The sequence below is a fragment of the Nothobranchius furzeri genome, chromosome 3, assembly GCF_043380555.1.
Source record: "Nothobranchius furzeri strain GRZ-AD chromosome 3, NfurGRZ-RIMD1, whole genome shotgun sequence".
NCBI classification, from domain to species: domain Eukaryota; kingdom Metazoa; phylum Chordata; class Actinopteri; order Cyprinodontiformes; family Nothobranchiidae; genus Nothobranchius; species Nothobranchius furzeri.
In genome coordinates, this window is record NC_091743.1 from 45,424,841 (window position 1) to 45,436,771 (window position 11,931).

Genomic DNA, 11,931 nt, shown 5'->3' on the forward strand with positions numbered 1-11,931 from the left:
CCTGTGCACAGCGGAGTGATACTATTTGTAAACAGTCCCAGTGCGGTTATAGTCCAATATCAGCACGCTTGGAAGGTCTCTTGACCAATCAAATCACTTGGTTGTAACTAACTGTTGAATAAAGGTAAATAACTTTCAAAACGTCTGAATTGTCGAGAAGGAAAAAAAATCGTGATCTTAATTTTGCAAAAATAAATTGTGATATGATTTTTTTTCTTCTCACCCACCCCTGATTGGATTTATTTTTATTCATTAACTTACGTTTTATGAGGATAAAACCATTTTAGATTAGCCATCTCGTTTTCGAGCTGGTCCTCTTTCTTTACACACCATAAAAAGAAAGATAACAGAGTCAATGTACAAATGGCAAATCTAGAATAATAGTAACAAACAAAATGCTAAAGTTATATAAAAGGGAAAAAAATCATAATAATAGTGAAAACTATTAAATAAATAGATAAAAACCCTGCATGGCGAAAGCCATGCATACATATACGCAATCTCACATTTGGTTTATGCAACAAAATGTGACAGTACTAATGCTTATACTTAGGAACATATTAGGTTTCAAGCAGAGGAGGCAAAACATTTGCAAGTTTGCATATCATTGATATCAATGATTGATACCATACATTCAGTTAAGAGCAATATGTATGATTTCATAGCTAATTCTCTTTGAGAACAACATGGATAAATTATCTCTGTCTGTAATTCATACGAAGATGCAACATACTGAGCAGTAATTTCCTCTCACCAGTGCAAGTTCATTCGAACTTTTCAAGTTTTTCTATCTGATCATTGCTGAATGAACACATTTGAATCTGTCGTCCAAAGTTCATGTTTAATTCAGTGTTATTTTGTACAGTAGGCCCTACAGTAGAAGACGTAGAATCCTTTAATCCAACTGTATGAAGTGATTCTTCAAAATGAATAAATAACAGGATGAATAAAGTAAGGGCTCTCCCTCACTGGCATAAATATTTCAACAAAAAAGTGCCAAGATTTTCTGGTAGTTTCATTCTAGATTCGGTAATTAATGGCCCGGTAATACAAATAATAATACTGTTTTAAATATTAAAGCCTAATTCTGAAAATGACACATTACAAAACAATAGCTGTGGATTAAGAGGCTTGATGATTTTGGCATCATTTGTTTCAAACCAAAAAATAAATAAAAAAACCAACAGTTTTAGCTACAATAACTGGTTGCCATGGTTGCCACACAGTTAAACAGAGGATGAGCAGAGGGCTGCTAAAAGTAACATTAGCATGGCTCTGATCTAGCACATGAAAGAGGGGCGCACCTCACCCAACTGCAGACACTTCCATCGTCTAGACACACAATGCTGGCAGAGGATCCCTCCGTTTCAAGTATGGGCTGGTTGCTATGGAAACCACATACTTAACACCAGTTTCTATTAGTCTGTGAATGGAAACGTGTGAAGACCACGTTACCTCAGAAATCCAGCACAAAGCATCAGAAATTAAAGCTTTGAGTCTCCCCACCTGGTGAAATTTTATTGCCTGAAGGTCACCATCAACCTGGCTGTTAATCTCTCGGTGACGCGACCGAGCCGCGTGTGGCTTTGATTATTGTGAAAAGGGCTGAAGACAGAAATTGGATTTGCTGAGTGTGAATTTGGCATTTGCACATTATCATACATGATGTTTCTAAAACTAAATCTTTTCTAAAACAAAATCAATTTTCCAAATTTACCCATCTTGTCTGTGATTTATTCAGATATTTTGTTGACTCACTGGAGAGTTTTACTTCAATTAAAGGTATAGTAATCGATGTTTCTGAGTTTCAGGAAAGAACCGCCCTCTCCACGTTGCGCAACACTCTCCCAGCGCCTGTTTACAAGTAGCTGTCGGCTGTAATGTGTAATAAGAGGCTCTAAAAATAGCACGCAGAACGTTAGCACAGACGCCTGCCAAAAACAGCTGCGTCTGTGGGGAGCGGACTGGACTGCGTTAGCCTCTTCCTGATTTCCATGAGAGTGTGGGGGTGCACAGAGTACGCATGCGCAGGAAGTGAAAACTAACCCAGGATTGGCTTCACCAGAAATTGACATTTTTACGGACCAATGGTTGACGTGATCCACCTGGAAGAAAAACATTAATTGCTATACCTTTAAGTTAAGTTTGCGTTAAAATGTTGCGTTACAACTTTGCTGTTGTAAAGTAAAAACATGGCATAAAAACAAGCCAAATGGTTTCCCTTACAGTAAAATTTAAATAAAACAGATTTAGCAGGAGGCCACCATTGTTATTTATTTCCCAAAGCATTCTGGGTAGTGACGTCACATGGCTGCACAGTGCAGCTTTGGCTTCAGTTCAGCCTTTCCACTTTGAACTTGGGAAGCAAGTGGGTAGAGAGGAAGAAGATGCAGTCAGCAGAAGAAAATGAAGACTAGAGACACGAGGGTGCAAAAGTGGGGCTTAATCACTAGCTGCGTTTACATGGACACATTTAATCGGAATAAACGCCTGATCGGAATTAAAATGTGTCATGTAAACAAGCCATTCAGAATACTCGGACCCGATTAAACTCAATCGGATCAACTTTTTATTCCGATTGAGACAGCTGGGTTATGCCGATTGTTAATCCGATCATGGTGCATGAAAACACTCGAGTGACTACTGCGCATTACTGCGCATGTCAGTAACGTCACACATTTACGTACGTTACGTTGTCATTTACGGAAGTTGGAAAGTATGGCGGGTGCAAAACAAAACTGGTCTGTTTCGGACACAAATACATTGCTGGATGTCCTCAAAGAACTAAAAATTGTAGAAAGACTTGATGGTAGGAAGTATAGAAGTCTAGTGATGCACATGCAGCAACGGCATGCCCATGCCGACGGAGATAGAGAGTTTGTTGCAAAGAAATCAAGTTTGTAGCAGCAGCTATCCACGCTATTACTGAAACATAAAACATTCACACGTGTGTGTGTGTGTGTGTGTGTGTGTGTGTGTGTGTGTGTGTGTGTGTGTGTGTGTGTGTGTGTTCTAAACATACATATGGAAATCTGGCTTGTCAATGAACAAGAATTGATTGCATAATTTTTTTCTGTTGACTCATGATAAATTGGTCATTAATGACATCTTATAAATGTACAGTTACATGTTATTTGCATGTGTTTATTGCTTCTATAAGCATGAGCAGACAAATATACTTCATTAATGAACATGTATGTTAGTTATTGCAACAATAAAAACAAGACTTATTCTTCTTTAAACAACTTTGTTACGTTTGTACTGCTTTGTTTTTTGATTTCGATTTCTTTAGTTCTTCATTGTACACGGTGTGATGAGGGTTGGTTTTCAGTGGGTGTCTTTTTGCAGTTACCCTGACAAAGACGGCAGTAACGTCGAAACATGAAACAAGACGCTTTAAAGTTTTTATTTGAGAACACACAGGGGAGTGTTACCAGTCTGTAGGAAGGGCAGTAGCAGAAGGCTTGGTCAGGAGGGGAAATCCAGAGGCAGAGTCCATGGAACAAATCCAAGGTCAGGAGTCCAGAAGATCAGAAACTGTGAGATAATCCAGTCAGGGAGCAGGCAGGTGGCAAGGTCGAGGTTCAGAAGCAAGGTCAGGAACTTGAGGTTTAGGCAGGGTTTTAGAATGCTGGATAATCTACTAACAAATGCTTTCAAAAATCTGGCACTGGCTTGGTGTTTCTCCTGATGTTATATAGAGGTGGTTGCAGGTGGAGCTGATGAGTTAATGTGAGACAGGTGGTTTGAATCAGGTAGATGATGAGCTGGTTGTGGTTGCTGGGGAAACCGGGCCTGGCTGGAGTGGTGGCATGACATCTTCACTTCGGCCGGAGTTTTTAAAAAGATCCGTTTTCGTGTGAAAAAACTCCGTTTTCGTGTGGATGATAGGCCAAAACGTAGAAAAATATCTACGTTTTGGCAGATCCCCGGCTACGTGTGGACAGGGCCTGAGGGTATGTGGATGCGACAAAACTGGCGTCTCATGTGTTTATGACCACGGGCTCAAACTTGATCAGTTAGGAGCAAAACATCAACTCCCACTCAAACTCTGCTTCTCCGGATACGGAGGTTCTGAACTTGACATCGTTCACTCACACCATTCACCTCACACTTCAATCCAACAGAGCATTCGTCATTAGAGAGTTAGTCTTGTTAAACTGTTTAAAATAATTTAGTAAATAAATTTCCTTAAACGTTTGAAAGTCTCTCTCTCTTCTCTTGTCTCTCAGTTAATGCAAAGTGTTATTTAAAGTCCCTGTAATAAAAAGATCCAGTCTTCTGATTTGAATAACCCAGTGTCCATTAGATGGGATTCATACTAGATAGGAATCTTTAATGTCTTATGGTCATTAATTAAATGTAATTCTAATCCATTACACCTGCTTTGATTATTTGGGTGGCAGAGAAGACTCCTCCAAACAACACCATGCATACATTCAACAGACTATCATTTGTTTAATCAATCAGCAGTTTTGCTTTTCATATATTTTATTACTTATTCATCAAGTGTGGGATGAAAAAAGAGGAAAAAACTTCTGCACAGTTTGACATCTTTGATCCAAATCACCAAAGCTGGCCTCTGCGAGCAGGGGTGGAGGATGAGAGATTTCTTTTACCCGTCACCACAAACCAGACTGGTTGACAGTCACTCACGCTGACGCTTCTGTACATGCAAATACTATTTTGCTTACTCATAGTACAGAAACGTGTTGTTAGGATGCATTTTTCTCTCATTAGTTTAAAACCTCCTCACTTGCATCACACTCACACACTCTTGTTTTGTGTGCATAAGCAGAATGCTGGCTAACGAGTTTTAAGTTGTGTTCAGAGCAAGCAAGAAGACTTATAATGTAATTATAAACGATGTTAACACGCGGTAACATATTTGCCAGAGTTAATTAATTGATGTGGTAATGCTTTAACATTAACTCTAACAGCCCTAATGACAGTGTTTAACACACCTTTATACAAAACACTCTTACAACACTAAAAGAGGATCCCCTCACACACCTGTTCCCTGTCGACGTTGTTATGATCCAGAGCAGCATGGAGGCCCGGATCATCGCATCGTATCTAAAGTGTGTTCTCTTCGGGAGGGATTTCAGGTGCATGGAGTGATACACGTGAAACTAATTTGACATGAAGAAAAAACAAGTCACATAATGCTAATTCAAAAACGTGACTAAATAGAAGTGAATTATGTATATTTTTATCATACCTCTAGAGTTGTTGTGTGTACACACACTGTCAGATGATTGAGGTCTTTCAAAAGTCGATTGGCTGTCACAATCTTCACGAGTGCGTTGTGGGTTTCAGATCCTTGCTTCAACCAAAGCTTTCCCCTCTGGCCTCTATCATCATCAAAAAATCCTAAACTCTTCTGGTTAAACATTCAAAGATCAATCAGGTTGATATTTCATATTTATGTGGAATCATCACATCTTATTGGCCATAATTAAACACCCCTATCTCATAACACTACAACAGGAAACACAAGCCTCTCTCTTAAAACATGTTGTTTTTAGGTCCACATTACTGCAGAAACATTGAAATGTAGCAAAATGAATGCCACTAAAAACATTGATGCTGTTCTAAGCAGGTTTCCTGGCTGAGACTGCCGTTTGTAACTGCAGCTGTTGGCACACACTAGCTCAACAGTCAACTGTGATCCTTCACTTTGTTTAGTTTATTTTGTCGTTTTCAACACTTTTTTCAAGAAGAAGGCTCACTGTTTCCTTTTATGTTGTTATTTCACAAAGGAATTTAAAGTGGTTACAGATTAATTAATAACTGCAATATAACTTTTTATAAATATTGATGAGCATATTTTAATTAGATCTGGCACATACAATTATTAACTAACCACATCATTAAATCTCTTTTAATCATTTGTACAGATCACTGAGCAAAAAGAGAACATGAGCCTTCACATCAGGATGTCCCTCACCGTGCTACATAACTTTTCATGACACCATCTGATTAATCTTCTCCATCTCTCCCCTCTCATCATGGTGGTGCTTGTTAAATCCTGAGTGTGGTATTGGGCCGCCTACCGACATACGGGGGTTATCTGATCACCTGCTCCATCCTGCATTCCTTCGTTCAGATAGCTGCTGGTTTCAGTTACAAGTGTTTTGCTGTCTATGCTAGAGTCACCTGTTCATGAGTAGAGCAACTTTATAAAAAATTTAAATAGTTTTCCTGTGAAAATCTTAAGAACGATTTATTATTTAAACGAAAATCTCCCACAACGGTTTCCCCATCAGGACATACTTATATCCTTCACACATCATGTAGAGCGCAGCCTTTGAGTGCTGGGAATATACACGTTCCTACTGAATCATTCCTGCTGTTTTATTTGCAGTAAATGTCTCCCTTGGTGATCTTCCCACTCTCTCTTTATTCTGCTCTCCCCACCAATTCCACCTTCTGTCATGGTCTGCGTCTGCGTCTTCCTTCATGTGTCTCCTGATGTTTCTCCATCCTCTCTAGATTCCCCTTTTGTGTCTCTTAGCGCCTTTATGTGTCTTATGTTTGTAGCCCTTTAAAGTCAATTCCTCCCAGGTCCTGTGTCATTCATTCATCCCCAGCCCTCCAGGTCTTCCTTCACGTTCTGTAGCTCCAGCCTCTTTGTCCCCAGCTCGGTGTGTGTGTGTGTGTGTGTGTGTGTGTGTGTGTGTGTGTGTGTGTGTGTGTGTGTGTGTGTGTGTGTGTGTGTGTGTTTGTGTGTGTGTGTGTGTGTGTGTGTGTGTTTGTGTGTGTGTGTGTGTGTGTGTGTGTGTGTATGTGTGTGTTTGTGTGTGTGTCCTTCCCCGCTTCAGTGTTTGTGTGTGTGTGTGTGTGTGTGTCCTGCCCCGCTTTGGTGTGTGTGTGTGTGTGTGTGTGTGTGTGTGTGTGTGTGTGTGTGTGTGTGTGTGTGTCTGTGTGTGTGTGTGTGTGTGTGTGTGTGTGTGTGTGTGTGTGTGTGTGTGTGTGTGTGCGTGTCCATTCCCCAGTTCAGTGTATGTATGTGTGAGTTTATGTGTGTCAGTGTGTGTATGTGTTTGTGAGTCCTCCCCATGTAGATAATTGTTGTTTAGTTTTGTGTTTTAGGTTTATCTGCCCTCCACTGGTTCTGTTTCCCCATTTAGATTTTGTAATCCCCTGCCTTCCCTCCAGCCCTTATTCCACACACCTGCTTCCTGTTTCCTTAATTGTTCTCCCTGTGTATTTAAGCCCTGTCTTGTCTTTGTTAGGTGTCGGTCCACTGAGTACGTTTACATGCAGCCAATATCCGGGTTATGATCGGGTTAAGGTCGGTATTTGGGTTTCTGAGTTGATCAGAATAACCCGTTTACAAGCATAAATAGAAAGAGTTACCCCTAACTTGCATAACCCGATTTAAATGCGGACGTTGGGATAGCGTCAGGACGTATGGACTGTGGCCAGATATGCATAATTTCCGGTTCTTCTTGTTCCGGTATCTGTGAAAACAACAACATGTTTCCCAGTTCGGAAGAGATAGCGACCGAGTTTGTTTGCTCTTTAGTTTCCTCGTTACTCCAAAAGTGTGGTGCTGTGCCACGACTCGCCATGTTGCTCCCAACTTGTTGTTTACTTCCGGTGTTCTGGTGCATACAACGCGTCTCGCTACTCAAAAGACCAAGATTCCTTGCGAACAGAGCATGTGCAGAACACACACACTTTGATGGGGATATCCCGATATGCGTTTACGCGACCAAACATTCGGGTTAGAAAAGGGTTACCCCAGGTGTAGTAACCGGGTTTTTAAAAACCCGGTTATGAGCATATCCGGGTTTTTGGCGGTGTTTACATGGACCTGCGGAACCGGGTTATTGTGAATATTCGGGTTTTAAAAGGGTTACTGGCTGCATGTAAACGCACTCATTGTTTGTAGTTCTGTCATGTCTTCACATGCCTCTCGTATTTGGATCTAAGTCTTCTCGTGCCTCTTGTGTATTTGGATCTCCAGATCTTCATCTGGATTTTTGGACTTTGGCTTCCAGCGTTTTGGGATTATTTTTGTTGTTGGGTCATCCTAAAATAAAAGGATTTTTTTTTTATTATTAGACTTCTGCCTCGTGTCATCCTGGGTTACTGCATTTTGGGTCCTACCAACCTAGCATCGGGGCACCTTCCTGCAGCAACAGTTCCTTTCAGAACAAAAGCTCAACCATCCAGACCCAGGCTTGGGTCTCACCAGATGCCAACAACCTGCCGTGTACCCAGAAGTAACTCAAAGACTGGACTGGTTAGAACCGCTGCTTCTCCAGAGAGGGTCCACTGGACCTCGATATTCCTGATCTAAAGGGGACTTCCACGAAGGGTAGGAAGACCGGCATGATGGTGTCTCATGTGTTTATGAACCTCCTAATCAAAGCTGAATGCGAAGACAACACCTTCAGTTCCCGTCAGAACAATCGCTTCTTCAGATTTGCTGGTTCTGATTAACATCACACGTCATCCATTCACCGTCTCATCCACTTTAGTTACACCATACATTTAGTTTTAAATTCAGTCTAGTTTAATTTGTTAGTAATAAAATTCTTAACTTTTAAACTTGACTCTCTCTCTTCTGTTGTCTCTGAGTGAATACGAAGCTGTTATCTAATCCCTGCAATAAAAAGTTCCAATCTTCTGGTTTAAATAACCTCACAGATCTGTAAGGTAGATTTCATATTTCCTATGGAATCCCACGCCTTATGGCTCATTAAATAACACGTAATCCACTTCATTACAAGAGCAAAGTTCATCTCACACAATCTATCAGGGGAAGTACATCTTAACCTGGGATTAGAATATGGCCATCCATTAAATCTGCTCTATTTAGCAAACATGCATCGTTAAATCTTAATTTTCATCTCGAGTTTCATAAAAAATTGTCCCAAAAACATCTTTATGACACATAGAATGTGGCATAATATTTGCTTGACAGTCACACTTTGTCAGCAGATTCACCAAACATCTGAAAATGATTTTATTGATATTGATTTCATTGTGACTTTTACTGAAAATCTGTATATTTTCTCAGTCTTTTTGTCTCTAATTAGTTTCTAAAGTCACCAAGTGGGACATAGGAGTCCAGCCAGGACCTTGAAACAGATACAGACTGTGAATCAGAAGGGCCATAAGGAAAAAAGTTTGATGAAGTGTGCTGATTTAGTATGAAAGGAACAGAAGCCAGAGTCGTCTCCAGTCCAGGAGTCTCATACTTCAGCTCAGCTGTGCCAATGTTGATGTTAAAACTGTTAAAGAACATGACAGATGATATTTAGGAGAGTGTTGGGGGACACTTTTACCAAGAACCTTCACTCAACCTGCTCACATCATCTCAGCAGAGCTCGGCCCTCAGCTGCACTCATCACCATTAATAATTAGAAGTGCATAATGAGTCGGTCACCTGCAGACACGAGTTTAGCATCTGTACCATAAAATCATGAGAGGACATCTGATCATGATCGCTTCTCCAGCCGTCTGCAGGATCTCGAGCTCACATCCTAACAGATTCTCTGTCTTTTTTGTATTAGCTGCTGATGAAAACCGACATCTCAGACTGGAGAAGTCTGGCTACACAGACATTTATAACGGTGGAATGGAAATCAGCTGTAGAAGTTTGAAACTGCGTGTGTTGCAACCTCATCCAATAAGGTTCCTGCATTCAACTCCAGTCACTACGACATCAAGGTTAAGGTGAAATAGTTGACTCAGAGGTAAGGTCCTTTGTCTAATTTCCCTGAGAATAAGAACATTTTAGTTGGAGTTTGATTGTTTTTGTTAGCTTTCTGCAGCAGCTGAAGTTTCAGAATCAAAGTTTTTGTGAGAATGCGTGAAAGCACCTTTGTAACTTGCATATAACAATTGTTTCGTATGCAGATGGAAACTATCAGGGTCAAAGTTTGACTGACTTCATTTAAAATCAGTAACTTAGTTTTAGGAAAATCATGTTTATGTTTGCTCCATGTCTACAATCCAGTTTCATGCCACAGCTGTTACCAGAGATATTCACCAGTCATCGGAGCAAACGTGGAAGTGAGTTTAGCTTTTCTCAAAATGCTTCTGAGTTGCTTTGGGACTTGTGTGTGACTCTGCGTCGTTGGCGTGTTCTTCTCACTCATTGGTAGTTTTATAGTCTCTTAAACTGTGGCTGTTGGTTCCTGCTTTATGTTTGCATGTAAAAAATGCTATTTGAGGCTTTGCAAATGTGCTTTCCTGTTGAGCAAAGACAAACTGTTGTGTTTGTTTTAATGCATGTTTGAAAGCTCATATCTGCGTGTTTACATTGTGAATGCAATTGGGACAGCTGTGGTTAGAAACAGTTTTTAATAATATTAAAATAATTAACAGCACTAAAAATAAATGATTTTCTTAAAAGGACAGTTAAATGCAGCTGACCTGAAAGCCTCCATATGATCCGTGACCCTTCAAGACCCTTTGATTGTGGATTTCATGGCATTTGCTGCTATGAAATCGGAGGTTTGAGCTGTTTTAAGTTGGTCTTGGCTGCATTTGCTATTGGCTCATCAGTTCTGGTGTTTTTTTGTTTTGTTTTTGTTTTTTAAAGTTTAAAAAGTAAGCTCTTATTTGTATACATTTCACACACAAAGAAAAAAAAACCCTCAGTTGTGAGAGTTAGGTTCCTGCCCTATTAATGAAATCACTCATTTGACCCACCTTGCCTGCTGGTGGTGGTCAGACGGAAACTACAGCACCACGTGAATGAGTGGATGGTTGTTGTTTTTATTTTTGTAAAGTGCCTTGCAGGAATCTAGAAGATGTCATATAAATCCAGGCCATTTACCATCATCACATGTTTAACAAGGCAAGGCAGCTGGTCAACATTCAGAAGATCACTACTGTGAGGTAAAGGTATTTGTCAGCACTCCAGATTATTCATTTGTGGCCAAAGGACCAAAAGTCTAACTAGTAGCACCATGTACCAATCACTGTTTTCTAAAGCTTGTAATAACTAATAACCGCTAAATGTGTTAGAGAAACAAATGTTTTAACATACAGAAACAGGCTGAGGAGGGAGCAGGAGTAAAACTTTAACTAGAACCAACCACTAGGGGGAGCTCACAGGGCCGGATTATCCAATGGGCATTATGAGCACGGGCCCAGGGTCCCTCGCCCACTTGGGGCCCATGTGAGCAGCCCAAGGAAGGAGAATAAATGAGGTCTAAGAAAAACATCAGGGAGACATTCTTAACTGACTCGGCTATCAAGCACGACACACACACCATTGAGTAATCAACTAAAATACTTTTATAGAGATGTGGAGTTACTGCACCCTGTTTCTTCCAAGTCTGTGCGCCTCTCTCGCGCTCGTTTCAGCATCTCCTCAAGTAAGGAGAGCGTTGATTATTCAGGCGCTCCAGATGCTTCTTGCTGACCTGTCTCAGCCACTGTAACATTCTCAATATGGCACCAGCATAAGACAATAACTAACACACGATTGTTCGTTTCTGCTCATATTTTCTGTCCTTTATCCGTGTCTGACGCCCTCTGCCTCAGCGGAGCTCATAGCCTGTACTCTGGAGACTTCTTTGTGCCGAGGGGCCCTTATCATCAAGATCTGGCCCTGGGTGCTCATCTTGATTTTGATTCAGCGTCTTAGTTGCACTTCCGGTCCCGGTTAAGTACATACGTTTATTTTCTTCCTATGTAACAATTATTTTTTTACTTACTTGTTCCATGAGCTTTCACATGTCAACTCAATGATGAAAGTTTCCTCATAACAGATGCTTTATGCAGTCTCCATCCCACCAATATGTAAGTGAGAATGTGTTGCTCTTAACATTCAAGGCTGCACCCAGCAGCCACTCCACTGACATCATGAAGTTTAGTTCACGCCCAAATGTAGCCAAAAAAGTTAGTGAAATTTTGTCTAAAGTCTGTTTATTAAGATAAACCTCATTAGATTGTATTTAG